Below are 27,566 nucleotides of genomic sequence, written 5' to 3'. Positions count from 1 at the left end.
CTTCCCTCATTCAACCCCCCCACCCCTCCCCTAAGGTCTTTCCTTAGATCCATTCATCTATCTATTTACTGACTGTGATGCCATCCTCCCCACTCAGGCATTTTATCCAAGACCACAGGACTAGGCCTATTAGATCCCACCCCAGCCGAGCATATGTGAGTCTCTACATTACATCCAGGTAAGCCTGCTCTCCACATCTCTTTTAACCCCTCCCCCCCCCCACCTTCTCCCTTATATGACTACCCCTCCCACCACCATACCATGACCACCACCATCATATCATATATAATATTTCCCCTCATATCACAGTATACCCATTACACATATATTTATTCTATTATTTATATTTTTACATATATATTTATATATTTTTTACTGTGTTGTTTTACTGCCCATTACATTCATTACATTGTATCCAGTATTGGTCTATATCATAATTTTATGTATCATCTAATATTGTATATGTTCAGGTCCATTATTTATCTGTTCCAATATTTATGCATTCTGACTGTATACTCATTGTATCCAGTATTGGTCTAATTTCATGTATCGTCAAATATTGCATATATTCAGGTTCTTTATTTATCTGTTCCATTATTTATGCATTTTATCGAAGTTAATTTGTATATATTGAAGTGATTTTTTTATATCCCACATGTATTTCTGATTTGGTTTCATTTTTTTTTTTTTGCCGCCACAATTTTACACCTTTCTTTGTACCCATTTAGTTATGATACCTTTTTATTTTGTCCGATGTTTTTTTAGTGTATGTTGCTTTTGGACCTGAGGAAAGGGACAACTCGTCCTCGAAACGCTTCGTCCATAAAAATAAAGCCTTTAACACACATCTTGGACTTTACTGTTACATTTTAGCTCTAGGGGCAGCGCACACCTATATACCTTTGTTTTTTGCAACTGCTTTTCTACAGAATAGGTACATGCAGGCATGGAGAAGCTTTGTTCTCACCTATTGATGCTTCTCCCAAGAACCCTAGGTGCGTGCATTTCCTAGACGCTGAGGATGGGCAGGGTAAGTCAGTAGAAAGTGTTCTGGACTGGCGCAATAGAGGCAAAGATTCTCCTGATGTTGTCTTGTCCTTTCTTGGGGAGTCAGCCGTGTTCTATCCACCTGCATGAATTCCTCGGAAGCAGACACGGAGGAAGATAGAGGTGGATTTTGAAAAACCAGAGCCAGGTGAGGAAGGTTTCTGGTCCAGGTTGGCATTTAATCAAGACATCAGCTGCCTGTGGACTGATGTGGCCATGGACTTTGTCACGGATCTTCCATCTTCCTCTGGGAATATCATCATTTGGGTGGTAACTGACCGGTTCTCCAAGATGGCCCATTTTGCCAAAGAGATAAGCCTACTCAGGGAAGACAGCAGGTTCTGTGCAGACAAGGCGCCTTTTTTAAAGGCTCAGTTGAGCTCAGAAACCAGGGTATGGAACTGAACCGCATAGTCACCAACAGAAGAGTCCCCTTGACGCAGGTTCAGCAGGGATGCCCGGGCAGGTTCCTCAAAGACAGAATTGAGTGAGGAACGTAGTAAGAATGGCCCTGACTGGATCGTTCCTGTCCCAGAGAGGAGTAGCCCAGGGCTTTCCCGGAAAGAAGGCTGATCACGAAAGCCACCTAAGCCCGTTCTGTGGCGAACTGGGAAGGCATTAGTTCAATATGTAAGGAGCACTGAGTAGTGAACCCCCTGCATAGCATGGCCACACTGTCATACTTGGAGGGCATGGAAAGACACAGCCTGGGTTCAGCATTAGACGGTGCAGCCGTAGTAACAGGAGCTACTGTAGGTACAGGATGCTGGTGCCAACAATTGCTACAGGGTGTTGGTGAGTTGCCCAAGTAGCGGGCCTTGAGCAGCAATCTGTTGGGACTGCTGGACCAACTATGGCGGCAAGTCCTGCCAGTCCTGGAAGCAGAACCTTGGCAGGATCCATGGCCGGATCTTACTGTCTGATGTAGTGGATCCTCTGTACCACCGCGAGCGATGGCGTAAGCCGACACCTGGGAGCGGAGTCTAAGTGGCACATGGTTTTCATGAACTTGCTGTGGCAAGTTACCACAGGCGCGAGTATAAGCTGAGGGTAGGAAATGCATTGGTCCTAGCCTGCCCCCAGTATGCAGCCTGCCAGCCCCTGTCCCCCAGTACACAGCCCTTGCCTGCCTATAAGAAAAAAAGAAAGTGTACTCACCTTCCGACGCCCACCTCTCTTCGTGTGGTGACGTCAGAAGCGTTCTGTGATGTTCTAGTGTGTGCACCGCCTTCGGTACACACTGTGATGTCAGCAAGCAACAGCAGCACTGAGAGAGGGAGCCAGAACATCGTTGGACAGAAGAAGACCTCCCCGGGTGGCGTCAGAAGGTGAGTTATTTTTTTTTTTATATATATAGACTTTTTATATATAGGCGTTAGGGATTTACAGCACAATTTTTGTGCTGAAAAACTCGGCTTATACCCGAGTATATTTGGTATAATATATTATGGTATAATATATTATATTATATTTGGTATAATTTGGTATTTCAAAAAGGACACAAACAAAATCATCAATTTTTTGTTTGCACTTTTTTTTTTGCTCCCCCTAACGTAAAAATAATATTTTATCTTTGGTTCACTACGATAACTGTGATACTTAATTTATATAGTTTTTCTTATCTTTGCTCAATTTTACAATATTGGACAAAATCAAATTTTTTTTCTATTAACAACTTTTCAGGGGCATAACTTCTGTCTTTTTCTGTTGACAGATCTGGTTGAGGGCTTATTTTTTTGCGAAAAGAGTTGTTATTTTCAGTTGTATCATATTAGGGTGTGTAACATTTTTTAGAACATTATTTATGAAGGTATTTGATGAAAAATTGCATATTACGGGACATTTTCTGTGTCTTTTTTAACGTTGTTTAACGAGCAGGTTCAACATTGATTTAGATTTATTATACAGATTAATATGGACCTGGTGATAACACATATGCACGCTTTTTTGTGTTTTTATTTGTTTTTTAGACTATTTGGATTTTATATATAATTGAGGTGATTAGGGGACTTATTTAATTTATTATTTATTGTGTTAGTTCCAGCAGGGTTCTGCAGGAGGCGGAACCCAGCATGAAGAGGAGCTGGCAGCCTCGGGGCACACAACGTACCATGAGGTTGCAGCAGGAAGAATCTGTTCACAAAAAAAGATCACCGGTGTGGCTCCGATCCACGGAGGACACACTTACATGCCGCAGTCATACTTGATTACAGCACTTAAGGAGTAAAACACCTGATATCTGATTTTTTCCAATCCCGGGTGTTAGTGCCGGGTCTGGGCTGTGATGAAACAGCCTGACACCGGCACTTACAGGACCTGATGTCCTGCAATTTTCTCCTGAAGCGCCGACATTGAAAGGTGGCGCTTCAAAAGAAGTACCCTTAATGACCGCCGTAACATCGGTCATTAAGGGGTTAAAGCAAAAATAACAAGAGATAACAGACACCCCTGATGGGTGCCATTAGAAATATCAAACGAATCTAACAAAAACCCTGAAATCGAAACTCTTGCAAAAGGAACAGAATAAAACCTCAACTGCTTTTTCAGTTGGGCAAAGATTCCTAACTTATGCAATACCTCCCTCAGATATCCCAAGTGCACCCTGTGAAATGCTTTCTCCACATCTAATCACAAGAGTGCACTGGGGGCACCCATCCGCTGAGCAGTATGAATAAGATTGATCATGCATCTAGTGGCATCTCTCATCTGAAGGCCAGACACAAAACCTGTCTCATCCGAAGATATCAGGAAAGATTTTCTCCATCCTCTGTGCTAAAAGTTTTGAATTAATTTTCATGTCAGTATTAAGTAAAGCAATCGGAGCGAAAATTTTCTGGGGATGTCATGGGTTTACACTTTTTCGGGATATCCCTAATAGTGGCTTCCAGATTTGATTTGGAAATTGTGCTTTGCGACTGCCAGAAGTTAAACAATCTAAGCAAGAAAAGAGCAACAACTGAACAAAATTTGCATTATACATATTAGTTAAACCTTCTGGGCTTGGTGCTGTATTTTTTTAATTTCCTTTACTATTAGCCATATCTCTTCCTTTGAAAACGGGTTTGCCAAATATTCAGCCTGAAAATTTAAGGAGAGATAGGGAAGATAAAAATTGTTGGATCTCATATACTGAAGGCTGGTAAGTTACCACATAGTCCTTCAAGCTATATAATTTTAAATAATAAATGTTTATGCCTCCCCAATTTCCCTTGGGTCTTAAGCTGTGCACCCTTTCCTCCGTTGATAATAGTAATTTTTTTAGCTGCAATTTTTTAACCTTATTTGCAAGTATTGCTCCTGCACCAGTGATGTCAGACTAGGCAAGTGGTGCCGAACTTACCCTGCGACGTCCCTGTGGGCTAAGGCCCTGCCTACATGCCTACAGCAGATAAACCACCCTGACAAGGGCGAACCCACTATCAGAATCCTAACTGACAGTCCCTGAGTGACCCTACAAGATGATAGGGAAGACTTATGTCCTCTGACAGCTGCTGGATGGTGGAGCAGACAGGTAACAGGAATACAGAGATAGACCATTGTTTACACTGGTGCAAAGAAACCAACACAAGACTGAGACAGGGGTCACACTAGGAAATAAACGAAACTGAGGGACAAACAACAGATACAGACAGACAAGCAGAGTCAGACAAACTGGGTCAAAACCAAGATGGCGGCAAATGTACAGAATTGCATAGCAAATAGAGCGCTCAGTAGGCGAAGCAGAAGTCAATACACAGAATAGCAAGAAATGCAATGGCAAGCACACTAAATACACAGATTAGACTAAATAACCAGTAAGGTCTGATGGGAGTAGGCAGGTATATAAGGCAGTTCCCCAGCAGCACACTGGGGAAACTGCTGGGCAGGGCTGAAATGCAAGGAGCAGGGTGTGGCTCAGTTAATCCAAGCCACAGTTCACACACAAATTAATGCCACCTAATCTGCAAACTGCGGATAGAGGGACGTTTTGGCACGGACGTTACAATTGAGCTTTAGTTTGCTTTACATATTTATATGCTTATAAATTATTAGTGATGGAAGAGCAAAACAAAGATCCAACATTTCCTCCACTATTCTTTCAATTTCACTTTCCCTATTTTTTTCCCTTGAAGCTACTTGTTTCATTATTGGCCATACTATTCCCCTGTGGGGACAATAAAGCATTCTATTCTATTCTATTCTATTCTTGTTTCAGAATGTCCCTTATATACATCTTATGAGTTAACCAATGTGATTCATCCATTACTTCTTTGCTGACATTAAACAAAATTTTCTATTATACTTCTTTTGATTAAGTCTTGTGTTGCCTCGTCAGCTTGAACATCAAGGGAGCAATCTAATGTACCTTCCGGGGGTGATTTACTATTCCATGTGGTATTGAAGCTAGCATTAAACAAATTGCCTGAAAAAAAATCTGCCCTCTATTTAGAGCATAAATGACTTCAAATGCATAAGGTACCAAATTGATTTCACAAATTATAAACAAAAGTCTGCCTTGTGGATCTTTTTTCATTTGCACAATCTAAATACCCCTGCTTTTTTCACGCTTGTTGAAAAATAAATTATTATTGGGAGATTTGGGTTAGAGAGACAATGAATTTCTATCTCCAATAAATTATTTTCTCGGATACCTACAAATTGTGGCTTTGCTTCTCTGGGCTGCTCTCTTCTGGGGGGGTGGGGGAGAATTTGTAGCACCATTGATAGTATATCGTCTCAATAGTTCAATAGTATAGTTCCATTTACTTTTTACAAACAAAATTTCCCAAACATCACAAGCCATTTCATATCCAACAATAAGAAACAAAGCATTCATTTGCACGCTTCCTCTATTCCGAGGTAGGGCACCTTCAAAATTTGCCATACTGGAAAAGGGGCCAAATCCTACATCAGAGCATGTCCTCCCGCCCAAACTATGGAGCCAAGGTTTCATAACTCCAGTGCAGGTTCCATCCGAGATTACTCCTCATGTCCTTGTTCCACCTACTTATTTTTTAACCAGCATCTAATGGGGAAAAACTTTACTTGTTTTCCCTGTTGGAGATGTGATTTTAGCTTCCTTAGATAGCAAACCCCATGTACAAAGCCAGGTTTCTTCCTGTGAGAATCACATACAAGGGTCATCTTTTTATTAATCAATAGCTTTAATTCTCTAAGAATTTTTGTGACCTGAGCATACTTATGCTTTTAATCTATTTGGGTGTGCTGGGTGTGTAGGACAGTCGCTGGAAAGGTAATAGATGTTGTATATATTCCTTTCAGATTACTTCCTTACCCATGGTAAACGGTTAATGCACTGAACAGAGACTGCACATCCCTAATTACCAAGTACAGCTGGGAAAGCGAGAATTAGAATCACCATTTTTCACCATAATTCATTTTCCATTTAGTCCACCATGACGGCCCATCTGGAGGATTACCCCTTGACCTCTGCAGGGACAGGAAGAAGAGAGGTTATATGTCCCTCCCCCTGCATCCCTCTCCAGTGTCTACCAAATAACTACACCAAGAAAGAATGCAAGAGGTTTATTAGCACGTTAATTCACACACAAATAAAACCATCCGAGAATACATTTAGGGACAGGGAAAAAAATTCCAGGCCGTCATGGTGGACTAAATGGAAAATGAATTACCGGTGAGTCTAATTCTCGCTTTCCCATGACAGCCCACCTGGAGATGTACCAGATGATATAGGAATTTTTTAGGGAGGGACTTCTGCTTGCAGTATTTTTCTGCCAAATGATAAGTCTCTTGCAGGATTTAAGTCCAATCGAGAATGTTTTGCAAAAGTCCCGGTGCTGGACCAGGTCGCAGCTTTGCAAATTTGTTTGAGAGAAGCTCCTGCTTTCTCTGCCCAGGAGGTGGCCATTGCCCTGGTGGAATGGGCTTTCAGGTTTGAAGGAGCTTCCAGGTTTTGGAGAGTATAGCAATTCTGGATAGCCTCTTTAATCCAGCGGGCGATGGTGATCTCTGATGCTTGTCTTCCTTTATTCACACCCTGGAACTGAAGAAACAGATTTGAATCTTTACTATCAACTATTTGTTATCTCTAAGTAGTGTAGGACTACCCTTCTCACGTCCAAGGTTTGCCATTTGGCCTTGCCTGTACATTAGGGATTGTGACAAAAGGAAGGAAGGATAATTTCCTGACTACGGTGGAAGTCTGTTGCCACTTTAGGGAGAAAGCTAGGATCTAGCATTAGAGAAATTTTGTCATCAGAGATCTTTAGATAAGGCTCGTTTATAGACAGTGCTAGAATTTCTCCTAACCTCCTAGCTGTGGTTATAGCAACGAGAAAGGCCGTTTTCAAGGTGATATTTTTAATACTTGAAGTCTCTAAGAGTTCAAAGGGAGCTTTCATAAGACTGTTCAAGACTATAGACAACTCCCAGGGAGGTGTTTTATAGGGATATTAGTCTGAATGAGGCTTTAATAAATCTTTTTCTCTATGAGCAGATCAGAGTCGGGGATCAGTCGTTGAAGCTCACATTGTTTGCTTATGACCCGCTCTTGTTCTTTGTAAAAACCCATCTGGAGAGCTACAGGGAGCCAACAACCATTCATGTCTGCAGCTGAATGCAGCTTTGGCTCACCCTTGGAATCTTGTAACGCTGCTTCATACGCCTTACTCCAAACCATTATCAAGCAATCTCTGGTTTTGTGTGACACTATTTCTGTCTCGGAAGAGGCTATAAAAAATTTTCCACCTCCTTAACAGGCCTCAAAGCGGTCACAGGGTGATGGAAATAAATATCTGGAAGGGTATAGGTCAGTGATGGCAAACCTTTTAGATACCGAGTGCCCAAACTACAACAAAGGGCCGCTTATTTATCGCAAAGTGCCAACACAGAAATTTAATTTGTGATTTATACTCCCTTCTCTGTCACAGCTTTCATTGATACCGGCACCCTGAGGACACCAATAAAGCAGAATTAGTCCCAGGTAGAGCTGTCACTTTAAAATAGCTCTGTGCACAGCAAGTCCTGGGCTGTCTGGGACTGCAGGAAGATACCTGGAGTCATCTCTGGTGATGGCCTGAGTGCCCACAGAAAGGGCTCTGAGTGCCACCAATGGCACCAGTGCCATAGGTTAGCCATCACTGGTATAGGTTATATAATTTATGGAACCCAAAAGGCAATTGCTGGTGGTTTTTCTCTGCCCTAGCTGAAAGGCTAGGTCTACCCTCCTCTGAGGCTTTACAGTATGCATAGACAACAGCTTTTCATTACAATGACTTAGATCTTAAAAAGACTAGATGGTAGAGGGACCATATTGGTCTATTATAATAATCCCTGGAAGGGGCAGCAAAAAGGTTTTTCTGAAATGGACAACAACTTTTGATAATGCCATCTTAACTTCTGGATGGCTGGCCTAGGGTAAGAAGGGAAGTTGGGAATAAACAATGGAGGGTAATCCACTTTTATTTCATATGCCTTCAACATACCTCCTCACCCAGAGGCTCACAAAAGAATCATAGCCTGTCCTAAATGTGACTTAGCAAGGGCAGACACATTACACTGTATGTTGCAGAGCTAGGATTTTCTTAAAGTAGTAAAATAGTAAATAAGTTATTATTTTTTATCCCCCTGGAAACAGGCACACTTCCGTTAGCAGTGGTAGCTGCACTGTTGATAGCAAAGCAGTGTTTGTTGCAACACTGGTCGATTCCTTCTCCTCTGAGAAAATTGGATGTTATAGTCCAGTTTAAAAATCAATAAAAGCTGGAACAATACAATATTTTGTTACGGAAAGATTTAAAAACCAAGGCCTATTTTGTGAAATGGGGTAAATTCATTGGGAAAGCATATAATAGAGCAGAAATGCAACAGATCATGCCTTCTGACTGAACACTTGGTATTTGGAAATGGGCATTTCCAAATACATCTGCAACTCTAGGAGGGAGAATAGAATATATTTTCTGTCCTCCTTTGTCATTGGTCAACATTCTTGAATCCTTGTAGGATACTCCCAACATACATCTGTAAACTGCCTACTCCTCACATTCAGTTTACGCCCGATGAGAGCCTCAATGCTGCTGCCGCTAGCACTGGGCAATCCTGGGCAAGTGCTGGGGCCCAGATCTGCCGGGGTGGGGGTGGGGCACATAAGGCTGTACATAAGTAATTCACAGGGGGTTAGGGGGACTTTATATAAAATAACCATGAGTGGGATATTTGGCATGATAAACTAGGGAATATTTTAGGGGACAGGAGACTCACCATGTTAGTTAATTGCTAAGGGGCCGACAGAGGCCCTGTCGCCCAGGGGCCTTCTGAAGCCTGGAGCCTCCTACTCCTCATTACAGGTAGCTTCCCACTCTTTCCTCCCCTATTGTGTGGACTCTGATTAAATGTTGTCTTTTCCGTTTTTATTCTTTTATCAGGCCAGGACCCATCAGGTATTAGACTCACGGGATGAAAAGTAACAATGTATTTCATGCCTGGAGTTTCATATGTGTTATGGTCCGGCCTATTCAGTGCACTGACATATATATATATATATATATATATATATATATAAATAAATGGAAAGTTCAGAGCAGCACAGCAACCTGGTTGGGTGCAAAGTCCTTGACCCTCTGGCTAGAGCGTCTTCAAATGTAATCTTTCAAAAACAGGCAGCACTCCAAAATAGTGGTGAAAACGATGGGGGTGTCTTTATTCCATGTGCAACGTTTCAGCTCTCACAGAGCCTTTATCAAGCATAGTATACATGGCCAGTGTGCAAACTTATAAGGGCCAGTCTTACATCTCATTGGTCCGTGTGCGGACTCTAACAATCATTTACAAACTTTCAAAAAATATGATAGTGCTTATTACAAGTGATACATATGAAAGATCAAAATGCAGTAATACATTGTGTACATTAAAATTACATCGTTAAATAGGTGAACAATGCAAGTGTAGGTGCAAGTGAAGGGAGTAGTGCCCTCCCATCGGTTATAGGACCGCCCCCAGTCTCGGCTTTCCATTCATCAAATCGTAAACAGGAGGGGCAGGACGCCGGAAGTGTCAATGATGTTCAAGCCGCGTCACCGGAAGTCGTCATAGTCACGTGGGCGGGCTCCGTCCACGTGATCTTGGCGCATGTGCACTTGCTCTTGCGATGTCGGACGCCATTTTGGGTAAGGGAAAAGAGGGAAAAAAGGAAGAAAACACACAGACATAGTCGGATCCCATGTTAGGTTACGTGCAATGCTGTGCCACTCCATAACCAGGAGCCTGGGGGTGACAGTAAGTAGTGAACCCACCACTCGTGTCACCCAGCTAAGATCGTCGGGATTAAACACGGTATCCTGTATATGGACCACCGTTGTTCTGTCCCGACGTCTTACCTGGTATTACTGGAGTGATAGTCACAATCTGAGGTGATAACCTCTGACGTTCTCCCTGATGGTTACGACTAATGATTTTCTGTGTCTGTCAAGTAGAAAACTGAATAAATGAATTATCATAGCTCACGGCATGAAGAGGTAGATAATGTGACTACTCCGGTGGTACGGATGTGATTTGTTAAAAGGCGAAAAAAGTGGAAGGCACGAGACTGTCGGGGGTTTGTGATCCATCCGATGAGGGTCAAATATTCCAAATGTGTCTAGGAAAATAGATAAATAAATAAATAAAGTAAATTGTCATATTGCAGTATTATCAATATTCAGACCAATAGGGTCTGATTCATTACTGGCGGGGATATTTTCCCCATACTATACTTTAACCTACACAGAAGAAGAACACCAGGAGGGCTACACAATGTGTCGAAGGACGACCCATACCTCAGGGCACCATTGTTACTGTCAACACCAAGGAAATATGTAATTAAACAAGCCCACTCAAGTTGTACTCAACATTTAAACCATGGGGTTGTAAGGTCCCTAGTCTCTGTATCCATCTTAATTCACATCTCCTGAGTATGGCTTCTCGGTTGCCCCCTCTTCTCAGTGTAGGAATGTAGTCTATAATCATACATTTCAAGTCGCTCTCCTTGTGCCCTGCCTCGGTGAAGTGTCGGCTGACCGGTAAGTCTTTCTTCTTTTTACGTATTGTATACCTGTGTTGCGTAAATCGCGTCTTGAAGTCAAGTGTGGTCTCACCCACGTATTTCAAGTCACATGGGCAACTGAGTAAATATATTACGAAGTCGCTATTGCAGTCAAGATAGTGGTGCATCTTAAACCGTGTTCCTTTGTGGGTAAACGTGTCACCTTTAATGACGTGGGAACAATTAATACATGTGCGACATGGGTAGCACCCTTTTCGAATAGGGCCTAATATGCCCCTTTGTATTGATGTCTTGGATGGACCTATATCAGTCTTTACTACTCGATCCCTGATGTTTCTAGCTCTTCTATATGAGAGTATTGGGGGATTCTGTAGTGCTGGCACTCCTGTGGGATCACTTTGTAGTAGCCTCCAGTGTTTCCTCACTATGGATGCTACTTGTGTACTTGTGTCACAATAGGTGGAGATGAAGGGAATCCTTTCACCTTTGTTTTCCGATTGTGTGGGTGATAGTAGTTCATTCCTACTTTTGCGTTCCAACCTGTGTTTGTTATCGAGAAGTACCCTATTGGGGTATCCTCGTTGTTTAAATTTGGATAACATCAGTTTAGTGTTTTTCTGCAATTTATCATCATCACTGGCTATTCGTTTAACTCTGTAGAGTTGGCTGAGGGGTAGAGAATTAACCATAGGTCGTGGGTGATTACTGTCAAAACGTAAAATAGTGTTTCTATCCGTAGGTTTATAGAAAACATCTGTTTTGAGGCTTTGTTGTGTATTTTCAATGAGTACGTCTAAAAATTGTAGGCTCTCCTTTGATTGTACCATAGTAAATTTGATGTCACTGTCCACTGTATTAAGGTATTCATGAAAGTCCGTCAGTTGTTGTGTGTCACCAGTCCACAGGAGGAAGACATCGTCTATGTATCGCCACCACCCCATTATGTGTTGGAAGTGGTGGGACCCATAGACGAAGTCCTCCTCCAGCGTGGTCATGACAATATTGGCATATGTGGAGGCCATATTGGCCCCCATAGCCACACCCCTAAGTTGCACAAAAAAGTCACTGCCAAATAAAAAATAATTGTTAAATAATATCAATCTTAAAAGATCCAGAATGAAAAGAATTTCGGATTGCTTGAAGCTGGATCTCTGTAGTTGTTTCTCCACACAATTAAGACCCATCTCATGGTTGATAGAAGTATACAACGATACTACATCAAAGGAAACAAGTGTAAGTCTTTTCGGGTCACATGGTATCTGTTTCAGTTTGCACAAAAAGTCAGTGGTGTCACGTATGTGTGATTGTCCCCTGGTAGATAGTTCCCTCAGCGCCTGATCTAAGAAGATGGCTATATTTGATGTGATAGATCCCCTCCCGGACACTATTGGTCTCCCTGGGGGATGTTCAAGACTTTTATGTATCTTGGGGAGGGTATATATAATGGGGGTACGTGGATGCATGACAGTTAGAAATTTGTGCATGTTCTCACTGATGATCCCTGTGTTCACAGCTGTGTCCAAGATCTGTGAGATACGTCGTCCCAATTCAAATTTAGGGTCAATTGAGACACGTTTATACACTGTTGTGTCATCCAATTGTCGACGAATCTCAGTGTTGTACATTGACGTGTCCATGACCACTACCGCTCCACCTTTGTCGGCGGGGCGGATCGTGATGTCATTGTCACGGGCAAGTTGTCCCAACGCCAAGATTTCCTCAGAGTTGAGGTTGGTGTGTGTTAACTTGTCACTTCTGGTCTGTTGTAATAGATTTATATCATGTTGCACTGCGTCCTTAAACGCTACAATGGCTGGGATCTCTACGTTAGGGAAAAAGTTACTTTTAATCGATAAACCAAATTGTCTTCGGTCAAGATTGGTATGGACCTTAGGGGTAGCTGGATTATTATGAAACCAGTGTTTAAGACATATACTGCGGTACAATCTGTGTAGGTCAACATCTAATTGAAACCAATCAGTGTTAGTGCATGGACAGAAACTTAAACCTTTTTCTAATACAGACAATTCACTCACATTTAGCTGTTTTGAGGAAATATTGACCACCACCGGCTTTACTTCTTCTTGTTCACTGTTCTCAATGGTAAAGTCCTGTTCTTTGCCGTTTTGCTTTTTTCTCCACCGATAGTGGCGTCGGCCACCCCTCCTGGTGGATCGTCTCTGTCCGGGTTGTCCCCTAAAAAAGACTCGCCTGGCGTTGATGAATTTGTAGTGGAGAACTGGTCATCATGTTGTGGTTTCCTAGTCGGGCTGCGTTTTTTCTTTCTCGTAGGAGCTTCTTTAGATGTGGTCCCCATGGTGACGGAGTGTGTGCCCTGCCAGTTATAGATTCTGCCGATCCGGTAATCTTCATTATCCCTTGCCCACTTCGTTCTTTTCGTCTGTTCCTGTTCATTCTTTAGTGTTGTCAATTTTTTGTCGACTTCTTTTACAAACTCTTCAAATTCCGTAATGGTATACATCTCTTTAAGTTTCTGTGACAGCTCCATGGTGAGAGCGTCCAGTTTTTTGGTCTCAGTCTGGAGATATTCAATATTTAACAAGATAAGGTCAAGTGAGTACTTATTGGAAATGTGCATGAATTTCAAACAAAATGACACATCCTGCGAGAAGAGGTTCGGTCGGACATTGGACCGCATGCCCCTTGGAATCTGTTTGGCTTTGAGATATTCACCAAGTGTTACAAGATGGAGTTGAAGAGACACTGATTTTTTCATGGCTTGTTCGTATTGTTTTCTGAGTTCGTTGACTGTAGGAGTGCTCAAGAAGGTCGTGTCGCCCTGCAGCCCACGTACAATCCGCTCCTGGTCTTCCTCTGTGTAGGCAAAGAGCTGGAATGGCTCCCCCGAAAATATATCCATAGTGAAAAAAAACGAAAATGTTGAGAAAAACTTGCGTGCAAGTAAGCTCCGATGCCGGGAAGATAAATAAATGGAAAGTTCAGAGCAGCACAGCAACCTGGTTGGGTGCAAAGTCCTTGACCCTCTGGCTAGAGCGTCTTCAAATATAATCTTTCAAAAACAGGCAGCACTCCAAAATAGTGGTGAAAACGATGGGGATGTCTTTATTCCATGTGCAACGTTTCAGCTCTCACAGAGCCTTTATCAAGCATAGTATACATGGCCAGTGTGCAAACTTATAAGGGCCAGTCTTACATCTCATTGGTCCGTGTGCGGACTCTAACAATCATTTACAAACTTTCAAAAAATATGATAGTGCTTATTACAAGTGATACATATGAAAGATCAAAATGCAGTAATACATTGTGTACATTAAAATTACATCGTTAAATAGGTGAACAATGCAAGTGTAGGTGCAAGTGAAGGGAGTAGTGCCCTCCCATCGGTTATAGGACCGCCCCCAGTCTCGGCTTTCCATTCATCAAATCGTAAACAGGAGGGGCAGGACGCCGGAAGTGTCAATGATGTTCAAGCTGCGTCACCGGAAGTCGTCATAGTCACGTGGGCGGGCTCCGTCCACGTGATCTTGGCGCATGTGCACTTGCTCTTGCGATGTCGGACGCCATTTTGGGTAAGGGAAAAGAGGGAAAAAAGGAAAAAGAAACACACAGACATAGTCGGATCCCATGTTAGGTTACGTGCAATGCTGTGCCACTCCATAACCAGGAGCCTGGGGGTGACAGTAAGTAGTGAACCCACCACTCGTGTCACCCAGCTTAGATCGTCGGGATTAAACACGGTATCCTGTATATGGACCACCGTTGTTCTGTCCCGACGTCTTACCTGGTATTACTGGAGTGATAGTCACAATCTGAGGTGATAACCTCTGACGTTCTCCCTGATGGTTACGACTAATGATTTTCTGTGCCTGTCAAGTAGAAAACTGAATAAATGAATTATCATAGCTCACGGCATGAAGAGGTAGATAATGTGACTACTCCGGTGGTACGGATGTGATTTGTTAAAAGGCGAAAAAAGTGGAAGGCACGAGACTGTCGGGGGTTTGTGATCCATCCGATGAGGGTCAAATATTCCAAATGTGTCTAGGAAAATAGATAAATAAATAAATAAAGTAAATAAAGTAAATAAAGTATCCCCCAATACTCTCATATAGAAGAGCTAGAAACATCAGGGATCGAGTAGTAAAGACTGATATAGGTCCATCCAAGACATCAATACAAAGGGGCATATTAGGCCCTATTCGAAAAGGGTGCTACCCATGTCGCACATGTATTAATTGTTCCCAGGTCATTAAAGGTGACACGTTTACCCACAAAGGAACACGGTTTAAGATACACCACTATCTTGACTGCAATAGCGACTTCGTAATATATTTACTCAGTTGCCCATGTGACTTGAAATACGTGGGTGAGGCCACACTTGACTTCAAGACGCGATTTACGCAACACAGGTATACAATACGTAAAAAGAAGAAAGACTTACCGGTCAGCCGACACTTCACCGAGGCAGGGCACAAGGAGAGCGACTTGAAATGTATGATTATAGACCACATTCCTACACTGAGAAGAGGGGGCAACCGAGAAGCCATACTCAGGAGATGTGAATTAAGATGGATACAGAGACTAGGGACCTTACAACCCCATGGTTTAAATGTTGAGTACAACTTGAGTGGGCTTGTTTAATTACATATTTCCTTGGTGTTGACAGTAACAATGGTGCCCTGAGGTATGGGTCGTCCTTCGACACATTGTGTAGCCCTCCTGGTGTTCTTCTTCTGTGTAGGTTAAAGTATAGTATGGGGAAAATATCCCCGCCAGTAATGAATCGGACCCTATTGGTCTGAATATTGATAATACTGCAATATGACAATTTACTTTATTTATTTATTTATCTATTTTCCTAGACACATTTGGAATATTTGACCCTCATCGGATGGATCACAAACCCCCGACAGTCTCGTGCCTTCCACTTTTTTCGCCTTTTAACAAATCACATCCGTACCACCGGAGTAGTCACATTATCTACCTCTTCATGCCGTGAGCTATGATAATTCATTTATTCAGTTTTCTACTTGACAGGCACAGAAAATCATTAGTCGTAACCATCAGGGAGAACGTCAGAGGTTATCACCTCAGATTGTGACTATCACTCCAGTAATACCAGGTAAGACGTCGGGACAGAACAACGGTGGTCCATATACAGGATACCGTGTTTAATCCCGACGATCTTAGCTGGGTGACACGAGTGGTGGGTTCACTACTTACTGTCACCCCCAGGCTCCTGGTTATGGAGTGGCACAGCATTGCACGTAACCTAACATGGGATCCGACTATGTCTGTGTGTTTCTTTTTCCTTTTTTCCCCTCTTTTCCCTTACCCAAAATGGCATCCGACATCGCAAGAGCAAGTGCACATGCGCCAAGATCACGTGGACGGAGCCCGCCCACGTGACTATGACGACTTCCGGTGACGCGGCTTGAGCATCATTGACACTTCCGGCGTCCTGCCCCTCCTGTTTACGATTTGATGAATGGAAAGCCGAGACTGGGGGCGGTCCTATAACCGATGGGAGGGCACTACTCCCTTCACTTGCACCTACACTTGCATTGTTCACCTATTTAACGATGTAATTTTAATGTACACAATGTATTACTGCATTTTGATCTTTCATATGTATCACTTGTAATAAGCACTATCATATTTTTTGAAAGTTTGTAAATGATTGTTAGAGTCCGCACACGGACCAATGAGATGTAAGACTGGCCCTTATAAGTTTGCACACTGGCCATGTATACTATGCTTGATAAAGGCTCTGTGAGAGCTGAAACGTTGCACATGGAATAAAGACACCCCCATCGTTTTCACCACTATTTTGGAGTGCTGCCTGTTTTTGAAAGATTATATATATATAGGTATACTGTATGTTTTTGTCTTCTATATTGTAATATTTTCATCCATTATAAAAATAAATAAAAAGAATAAAAATGGTATCTGAAAAAATATAAAGTCTTGCTGAATTTGGTTGTCAATTTTGCAAATGTTATAAATGTTGTGAACCTAATTATAAATGCTGCCTTAATATTTGTAACAAGTAAAAAAAAAAATCAAAAGCAATTAACCCTTTATCACCGAGACTAGTTTTCAGCTCAATGACCAGACTCGATTTTTCAAATCTGCCCTGTCTCACGATAATTTGTTATAACTTTGGAACGCTTTAACATATCCCGGTGATTTTCAGAATGTTTTCTCATGACACATTGTACTTCATGTTAATTGTAAAATTTGAGTGATAAGTTTTGCATTTCGTTCTGAAAAAAAGTTTGCAAAAGTTTGTAAAAATTCTTCATTTTCCAAGTTTGAAATGTTCTGCTTTCCAGACAGGAAGTAAAACTACCCAAAAAGCTTGATAAATTACATTTACGGAATGTCTGCTTTATGTTGGGATGATATTTTATGCGTCCTCTCACTTTTCTAGGATGTTATGAGGTGCAGAACTTTAGGTACCATTTTTCTAATTTTCATGAAAATTGCCAAAGCTCACATTTTGAGGGACAACTCAGCTTTCAAGTGACTTTGAAAGGCCTAAATAATAGTAAAACTCCATAAATTATAATTATAAAAAGTTCACCCCTCAACATTTGTAAAACAACGTCTATTAACCCTTTAAGTGTTTCACATGGGTTAAAACCATATGGACCTGCATTTTAGAAACGTTTGATTTTTTTGGAAAATACATTCATTTAGGCCAAAACTGACAATTTCATAATAATTTAAATGATGAAACGCTCTACAACGTTTGATGCCCAATTTCTCCAGAGTGTAGCATTACCCCATATGTGGTGTTAAAGTGCTGTATGGGCGCACTGCCGGGCATAGAATGAAAGCAGTGCCATTCATAGCAGATTTGTATTGTCACATTGTACTAGCTATAAATTTTTATATTTTTTCAGTAATGCGAACATATGAGGCTTATTATTTATGGGAAGAGATACAATGTATAGATAATTCATTTTGGGGGTGCTTAAATCTTTATTGGGAGACCTGCACTCTTCGATTCAAAAAGAGATCCAAGGGGCTCTACATGCATCTCAGTCTGAATGTACGTTACTAGGGGAAAGAACCGCACATGTACAATTTAAAATGGCGGAGTTCACAGTGGCCCATGATGATTTGGTGGACGCCAATAACAACCTAGAAGAAGAAGTGCGGGAACTGAGACTCAAGCTGGCAGACATGGAGGATCGCTCCCGTAGAAATAACATGAGATTCAGGGGAATTCCTGAGACAGTAAAATCAGACCAGCTAGAAGAATTTCTCATTGATTTCTTTGTTGCACTAATACCGGATACTCCTCAAATGAATCTTATGATAGACAGAGTTCATAGATTGCCACAAGCTAAAACTCTGCCACCAGAGGTGCCTAGGGATGTTATAGCCCGCCTCCATTTTTTTCACTTCAAGGACCGCCTGATGAAAGCTGGTAGAGACATTGAAGGTCTCCCCGAAAGATTTCGGAACTTATCTCTCTTCACGGACCTTTCAGCCGTTACGCTAGAACGGAGAAGGGATTTTCAAGCTGCAGCAAAGATACTAATGGACAATAAAATACCCTATACAGGTTTTCCTGTAAAGCTGATTATTAACAAAGATGGCCGAAAAGTCATAGCAACATCTCCAGAAAGGCTGAAACAGCTTCTAGCAGGATGGAACATCCTGTCAGAAGGGGAAAATACAGGAAGAGCAACAGATCAACATAAGAAACGCCTGGACGCAGAATGGAAGAGCACAGGAAAAGACTAAGTAAATATATGGGTATCAATATCATGTTTCCTTTTTCAAGGGCTTATTCTCTGGATGTTGTTGGATATATACCCTGTCTGGGTACGGTGCCATGTCAGATACACTAAAATTGATATGGTGTTCCGAACCCCCACTATATCCCTTGGAAGAAGGGATATTATACACTCACCGGCCACTTTATTAGGTACACCATGCTAGTAACCTTTTGCCTTCAGAACTGCCTCAATTCTTCGTGGCATAGATTCAACAAGGTGCTGGAAGCATTCCTCAGAGATTTTGGTCCATATTGACATGATGGCATCACACAGTTGCCGCAGATTTGTCGGCTGCACATCCATGATGCGAATCTCCCGTTCCACAACATCCCAAAGATGCTCTATTGGATTGAGATCTGGTGACTGTGGAGGCCATTTGAGTACAGTGAACTCATTGTCATGTTCAAGAAACCAGTCTGAGATGATTCCAGCTTTATGACATGGCGCATTATCCTGCTGAAAGTAGCCTTCAGATGTTGGGTACATTGTGGTCATAAAGGGATGGACATGGTCAGCAACAATACTCAGGTAGGCTGTGGCGTTGCAACGATGCTCAATTGGTACCAAGGGGCCCAAAGAGTGCCAAGAAAATATTCCCCACACCATGACACCAACAGCCTGAACCGTTGATACAAGGCAGGATGGATCCATGCTTTCATGTTGTTGACGCCAAATTCTGACCCTACCATCCGAATGTCGTAGCAGAAATCGAGACTCATCAGACCAGGCAACGTTTTTCCAATCTTCTACTGTCCAATTTCAATGAGCTTGTGCAAATTGTAGCCTCAGTTTCCTGTACTTAGCTGAAAGGAGTGGCACCCGGGGTGGTCTTCTGCTGCTGTAGCCCATCTGCCTCAAAGTTCGATGTACTGTGCGTTCAGAGATGCTCTTCTGCCTACCTTGGTTGTAACGGGTGGCAATTTGAGTCACTGTTGCTTTTCTATCAGCTCGAACCAGTCTGCCCATTCTCCTCTGACCTCTGGCATCAACAAGGCATTTCCGCCCACAGAACTGCCGCTCACTGGATGTTTTTTCTTTTTCAGACCATTCTCTGTAAACCCTAGAGATGGTTCTGCGTGAAAATCCCAGTAGATCAGCAGTTTCTGAAATACTCAGACCAGCCCTTCTGGCACCAACAACCATGCCACGTTCAAAGGCACTCAAATCACCTTTCTTCCCCATACTGATGCTCGGTTTGAACTGCAGGAGATTGTCTTGACCATGTCTACATGCCTAAATGCACTGAGTTGCCGCCATGTGATTGGCTGATTAGAAATTAAGTGTTAACGAGCAGTTGGACAGGTGTACCTAATAAAGTGGCCGGTGAGTGTACATGTAACATACAGATTGTGTATGGTTGATATGTTTTTGTTCCTAAGTTTATGTTTAAGTAGGATAGCAGAAAACAAGAAACAATTGCAAAAATATCTCATCAGTGTGTATGTCAAAGACAAAATAAGCCTAAAATTAGTTTTTAATAATGGGGATACAGGTTATGTCTATTAATGCTAAAGGACTAAACAGTCCTTTCAAGCTATCCCAATTATGGAGAGAGACACAATCAGCTAAAGCTGATCTGATATGTGTACAAGAAACGCATTTGAACCAGGAGGATACTTTTAGACTCAGTCATAAACAGTTCCCCCATACATTTTTCACCCCAGCTGTAAATAAGAAAGGAGGAGTATGTATAGCAGTTAAAAATTCTTTCACTTTTTCACTTCTGAGGTCAGAAGTGGACACCCAGGGAAGTTTTGTAATCTTGGTGTGCTCTATCAATAATATAATCTATACAGTGATGTCTCTATATGCACCCAACCGTAAAACTTCGAAAATAGATGTTATTAGCTGGTCGGTCCATGCTCCAATACATATGTATATAGCAGAACAATATAACAAATCTCGTCCCTCCACTTGGCGATTAAATAATTATCACCTACACTCTTCCAAATTTTTGCCCCATTCCACTGGGGTATTGAAAGAATTTTTTAGGTTCAATAGCTCAGAAGAAATGTCTCCGATGGCTATGTGGTGCACTCACAAGGCTTATATGCAAGGCCACTATACCAGTATAGCTATTACGGACTCTAAGTCCAGAAAGGAAACAAGATTCCATATAATATCAATGCCAACACATCTAAACGCTCTCCATAAAGCAAAATTTTGTCCCCACAGAGCAGACATGATAAAAAACTTAGAAAACCAATTGCATCAAATAGACCTGTATAAATATGGGACGGGCTCTTAACAAGTTAAAGGCTAAATTCTATGCATCTAGTAACAATGCAGGGAAAGTACTGGCTAATCAAGTAAAACAATAAACAGTACAAAGCAAAATCCCATACTTGTTTAACAAAGCTGGGGAGAAGGTGTTTGACCCTCAAGACATAGCAGATGAGATAGCAAACTTTTATGCCTCACTATACAACCTCAAGGATGATATATAAAACAGCCTGATGAGTGTGAGATAGATAGTTTTTTGAGGACAATAAAAATATGCCTAGCCTATCATTAGAACAATCGACCATAACTAAGCAAGAAATACTAGTGGCTATTAAAGCGCTTAAGCGAAATAAGGCTCTGGGGCCTGATGGCTTGTCAAATGAATATTTTAAAGCATTCTCAGATATATTGATGCAACATTTAAAAAAGGTATTTAATAATATTCAGGATACCGGACACATACCTTCAGAAATGTTGAGGGCTAGGATTGTCACACTCCCAAAGCCGGGTAAAACAGCAGATAGGCCTGGCATTATTAAATTCTGATTTAAAATTATACTCGTAGGATTTGTGAAAAGCAGACTGCCCTCAGATGGAACCAGGAGATTTATAAATATTATAGATTATGTGGAGAGGAATCGGACGCCTTTTCTGCTTCTTTCTTTGGATGCAGGCGTTCGACAGAGTCCACTGGGGATATTTAAGAAAAGTATTGATGAAATTCGGGTTTAGGGAAGAAGCACTTAAAGCTTTTATGGCACTATATACAATACCATCTGCTTCGGTTTTATCGGGCGGTTACGTGTCCAAGCAGTTTACAATTTCTAATGGAACCTGACACTGTCGCCGCTTATTTTCACTCTAGTAATGGAGCCTTTAGCTCAAGCTGTTAGATCATCTGGGTATACAAATAGGGAGCACTATACATAAAATTGGGCTGTTTGCCGACGACATTATAATAGCTATAACTAAACCAACTATGTCATTAGCGGCAGTGAGCATATTATTAAGTCAGTTTGGAAACGTTTCATATGCCGAGTGTAAATTTGCTCTCTTTTGCGAAGTGACAGCACATACAGATGTTGGCACCACATTTGTAAAAGCCCCTTGTGTGCAGCCATGTACGTTTATTTGGTACTCTACTAATGTCACTTGGAGATAAAATGCCTTCTATGGTTGAGGCTCTTCAAGGGGCTTTTACAAATATGGTGCCAACATCTGTATGTGCTGTCACTTCGCAAAAGAGAGCAAATTTACACAGAATTGACCACACTACATTGGCAATCCGTGATTTTATCAATTGCAGCACAAGAAATGTGATATATTGCATCACTTGCACATTATGTGATAAAGACTATGTAGGCTGCACTGGTAGAATGCTCAAAGAGCGTATACGTGAACATCTCAATGGGATCACAAACATGGAACATAACAACCCTTCTAATGCAGCCAGGCACTTTATACAGCAACACAATAGAGACCGATCTGGTTTCTCTTTCTGTGGTTTGGAAAGAGTTAAGCACAACAATAGAGGTGGAGACAAAAGAAAAAAACTGTTGAATCGTGAAGGATTTTGGATCCTGACAAAAGATTGTATATACCCTAAAGGTTTCAATGTAAGGAACGACTTACTTGTCAATTATTAAAATATGTTTTTACTGTGTATATATATTTTCTATGTATGTTTTTATATTTGCAACAAGTTTTTTCTTTATCTGTGTCATATACCAGAAGGGGTTAAGCACCTGCTCACCTGCAATGGGCTGACATCACTTCCCGTGAGCTGGGTATATCAGTATGTAACCCCATATTGGAAGCTATCTATGACTAAGGACCTTATTGGTCAGAAACGCGTAAGAAGATGGTTTTTTCTGCACTTATGTGTTAATACCTGTAACTTGCTGTGTCACCATGTTTGAATAAAGGATTCAAGATTTTCGGTGAAACAAAAAGTGCCGACCTCATCTGTTTTGAAGTTTATGTTTGCTTGGGAGAAGAGTAGTACTCTCAGAGGACCGTGCACCTGGAGTTTTGAGCAGGTTCGTTTGGTGTGTATTCACACTCAGCAGTGACTTGTACACCTCATAGGCTCGCAAACATATACGGGTCGACTTCCCCAAAATGCTGGCGTTGCCATAAACAAAAGGGAACAATTCCGCATATATTTTGGGATTGTCAATTGATAGTAGGTTTTTGGAAACAAGTAGAATCCAAATGACAAATAACATAAATAATAATTGTTTAACCCCTTAACGCTCTGCGCCGTAGCTCTCGGGCTGAGTCCTCTTGCACCGATCGCGGCTATTAACCCTTTCAACGCCGCCATCTTTTTTACGATCGCCGCGCCCCCGAACGTCATCGGGGGGCGGCGATCGGTTGCCATGGTAGCCTCGGGTCTTCGTTTGACCAGAGACTATCTGGCATCTTCAGATTCGTTACAATGAGCCAGGGGCTCATTGTAATGAATGTGCTGCAAAAATGCCATATATTGCAATACAGAAGTATTGCAGTATATGGTAGGAGCGATCTGACTATCTAGGGTTAATGTACCCTAGATGGTCTAAAAAATAGTGAAAAAAAAAATTTAAAAAAAAGTTTAAAAAATTAAAAAAATTAATAAAATATTAAAAGTTCAAATCACCCCCCTTTCCCTAGAACGGATATAAAACATAATAAACAGTAAAAATCACAAACATATTAGGTATCGCCGCGTCCTAAAATGCCCAATCTATCAAAATATACAAACGGTTACGGGCGGCGGTGACCTCCGAGGCGGGAAATGGCGCCCAAATGTCCGAAATGCGACTTTTACACCTTTTTACATAACATAAAAAATGAAATAAAAAATTATCAAAATGTCGCACAGTCCTCAAAGTGGTAGAAATGAAAACGTTGCCTCATTTTGCAAAAAATGACCCCTCACACATCTCCGTGCGCCAAAGTATGAAAAAGTTATTAGCGTCAGAAGATGGCAAAATTTTTTTTTTCTTTTTTGTACACATTCGTTTAATTTTTGAAAATGTATTAAAACACAATAAAACCTATATAAATTTGGTATCACCGCGATCGCACCGCACCAAAGAATAAAGTAGGCATGTTATTTGGAGTGAAGAGTGAAAGTCGTAAAAACTGAGCCCACAAGAACGTGACCACGTGCGGTTTTTTTTTAAATTTTTCCACATTTGGAATTTTTTGTTCAGCTTCGCAGTACACGGCATGTTAAAATAAATATCACTACGGGAAAGCAAAATTTGTAACGCACAAAATAAGCCCTCACACAGGTCTGTACACGTAAAAATGAAAAAGTTATGGATTTTTGAAGTTGGAGAGCGAGAAATGAGCCGAAAAACCCTGCATCCTTAAGGGGTTAATGGAAAAACATATAGCTATAAATGAAGGTTCACAAACTAAGTTCAAGAAGAGGTGGGAAAAATGGATGGGTTCCATATATTTTCAGAGTCACGTAAATACAAATGAATAAAAATATTGTCATACACAAAAGAAGAAGATACCGAGGATATATATAAATATATATATATGATGTGGTAATAGGAGATATGTTTCTTATGCTATCCTACAAGTTGGCTATGTTAGTACAATGTTTACTTTTGTTTGTATTACAGTAAGATTACAAAAGAGACATGGATAACATAGATGTATGTTATAAAAAAACAGAGGTTCAGTTTTAATAGATATATATGTGAAAAGAGTCGAAATGCAAGATGCTGCTACAAAAGAATTATGCAATGTACTTACACTGTATGATTTATATGATTTGTATTCATGTATTTTGACTCAAATAACCCCGGGGTGTCGGACAGTGTGTGCTAGGGGACAACATGGCATCTGGTGGGTATCTGTGAGATTTATCTCTGGTTGCATACTTTGGATACTTGTGTCCGTGATGTGGCATTTACCCTGAATTGTAGTGACATGTGAAACTCATTATCCAGGTCAGAGGTGTTTGTACTTATGCAACCAGCGCTTTATACATTCTTATAATACATTTTGGATTGCCCTCTAGTATTTGCACACTGTCCGTTTTTTGTACATGTTTTTATGGGGTTGTTTTTATCAGATGTTATTTTTATGATGAAATCACTCTATGCAGTTGCAGTAGGGATCAGCATCAGTATACACTCACCGGCCACTTTATTAGGTACACCTGTCCAACTGCTCATTAACACTTAATTTCTAATCAGCCAATCACATGGCGGCAACTCAGTGCATTTAGGCATGTAGACATGGTCAAGACAATCTCCTGCAGTTCAAACCGAGCATCAGTATGGGGAAGAAAGGTGATTTGAGTGCCTTTGAACGTGGCATGGTTGTTGGTGCCAGAAGGGCTGGTCTGAGTATTTCAGAAACTGCTGATCTACTGGGATTTTCACGCACAACCATCTCTAGGGTTTACAGAGAATGGTCCGAAAAAGAAAAAACATCCAGTGAGCGGCAGTTCTGTGGGCGGAAATGCCTTGTTGATGCCAGAGGAGAATGGGCAGACTGGTTCGAGCTGATAGAAAGGCAACAGTGACTCAAATCGCCACCCGTTACAACCAAGGTAGGCAGAAGCGCATCTCTGAACGCACAGTACGTCGAACTTTGATGCATATGGGCTACAGCAGCAGAAGACCACCCCGGGTGCCACTCCTTTCAGCGAAGAACAGGAAACTGAGGCTACTATTTGCACAAGCTCATCGAAATTGGACAGTAGAAGATTGGAAAAACGTTGCCTGGTCTGATGAGTCTCGATTTCTGCTGCGACATTCGGATGGTAGGGTCAGAATTTGGCGTCAACAACATGAAAGCATGGATCCATCCTGCCTTGTATCAATGGTTCAGGCTGGTGGTGGTGGTGTCATGGTGTGGGGAATATTTTCTTGGCACTCTTTGGGTCCCTTGGTACCAATTGAGCATCATGGATGTGCAGCCGACAAATCTGCGGCAACTGTGTGATGCCATCATGTCAATATGGACTAAAATCTCTGAGGAATGCTTCCAGCACCTTGTTGAATCTATGCCACGAAGAATTGAGGCAGTTCTGAAGGCAAAAGGGGGTCCAACCCGTTACTAGCATGGTTACCTAATAAAGTGGACGGTGAGTGTAAATATTTAATTCTTCCCACCAGGACATAGTGAGATTGGCCAATGAAGTGGAAAATTTGGCCCCCGTTTTGACTCCCTTAATTTGAAAGAAAAAACTCCTGTCAAACAAAGTAGTTATGTGTCATGAGAAATGTTCAAACATCAATGCTGTATCTTTTTAGCTGAGGTGTATAATCACTATATTTATGAAGGTGGAATTCTAATGCAGTGATGGCAATATGGTGGGGTATTGATGCATAAAGTGATATCACATCACAGCTGTGTTTAAATGTTTGTAAGATTAAGTCTCACATTAGCCATGACTAAGAACAGTTTGCCTGTTTGAAACACGTTGGAGAAGACTTACGCTATGGATTTTAAAGACATGCCATAATAAAGAATAGAGTTGCCTTTGGCTGGATCTGGAACTTTTTTCGCTACTTCTGCCCTTACAGATGGGTGATCCGTGTCAAACCGGGTACTTGGTTGGTTGATGGTGAGATGGACCCCAAGGCTGAACCGTGACCTTTTTCCATGAGATGGACTTTATACCATTACTTTTTTGAACTCTGTTTCCATGCACACCTTGGTTTTCTCAATGCCATTACAACAAATGTACAAACCGGTCATGATAACGGCAAGGAACTTGAGAAAATGTCTGAACAGGAAGCTAAAATTTGGTGGGATCATACCACTTTAAAGGTGTAAAAAGGCATGATTCCACAAGGTCTATGTCTGAAAAAGATGCCCGTCTAATGTTTATTCTGACTTTTTTTGTTGAAGACTGGAACAACATCATGTCTGACTGTTCCGTTAAATTAATGAAACTTATTATACTCAATGTAAAAAAGAAGCTGAAAGATTTGCAAGTTGAGATCTCCAGTGCTAGAGAAAAGTTAGAATCAACTATGTTTTAAGATAATTTTGAATAAACTAACAAAAAGGTTAGATGAACATCTCTCAACCCTCGAAGAAAGGATAGCTGCCACAAAAAAAAAACTTCAAAAAGGGACCAATTTGATTATGACAACCAACAAGTATATGAATGAGGTAGGTGGGAGAGATCAACATATCTCCCAAGATCTATCCTTTAGAATTAGTAGATTTAGAATTAAGTCGTCTTCTATTAGAATTTTTAAGTCAGCTTTACCTCTTCGGATCCAGATGTGTCGGGTGGCCTGTCTCAGTAATACGAAGGTTCACGTCTTGCCAGCATGCCAAAAAAGTATCTTACTATAAAAGAAGAGAAAAAATAAGACCTAAAAAAATGACGTGAAGGTGTAAACACCACCCAAAAACCATATGGCATCTCCACGCGACATCAACAGATCTGTCGGTGACCTAACTGTGAAATGACTTTTTTTTTTTTTACAGAAAATTATTCTAGATCAAATTCATCGTCTGTTTTACCCATGGTTGGTAATATGTTTAAACAA

General features: G+C 41.3%; 1 protein-coding gene across 2 annotated transcripts in view; it reads right to left on the bottom strand.

Moving 5' to 3' along the window:
* SLC9A3 (solute carrier family 9 member A3) overlaps nucleotides 1-27,364 on the bottom strand; it is a 245,734-nt gene extending 218,370 nt beyond the window's left edge. For both annotated transcript variants that reach the window (XM_072153018.1, XM_072153021.1), the window contains exon 1: nucleotides 27,281-27,364. The gene's annotated coding sequence lies outside the window, so the exon portion shown is untranslated. The remainder of the gene's footprint in view (nucleotides 1-27,280) is intronic.
* Nucleotides 27,365-27,566: the final 202 nt, after the last annotated feature.

The sequence above is a fragment of the Engystomops pustulosus genome, chromosome 5 (genome assembly GCF_040894005.1).
Source record: "Engystomops pustulosus chromosome 5, aEngPut4.maternal, whole genome shotgun sequence".
Lineage (NCBI taxonomy): Eukaryota > Metazoa > Chordata > Amphibia > Anura > Leptodactylidae > Engystomops > Engystomops pustulosus.
The sequence above is the reverse complement of the archived record's forward strand: the minus strand, read 5'-3'. Positions and strand labels throughout refer to the sequence as shown.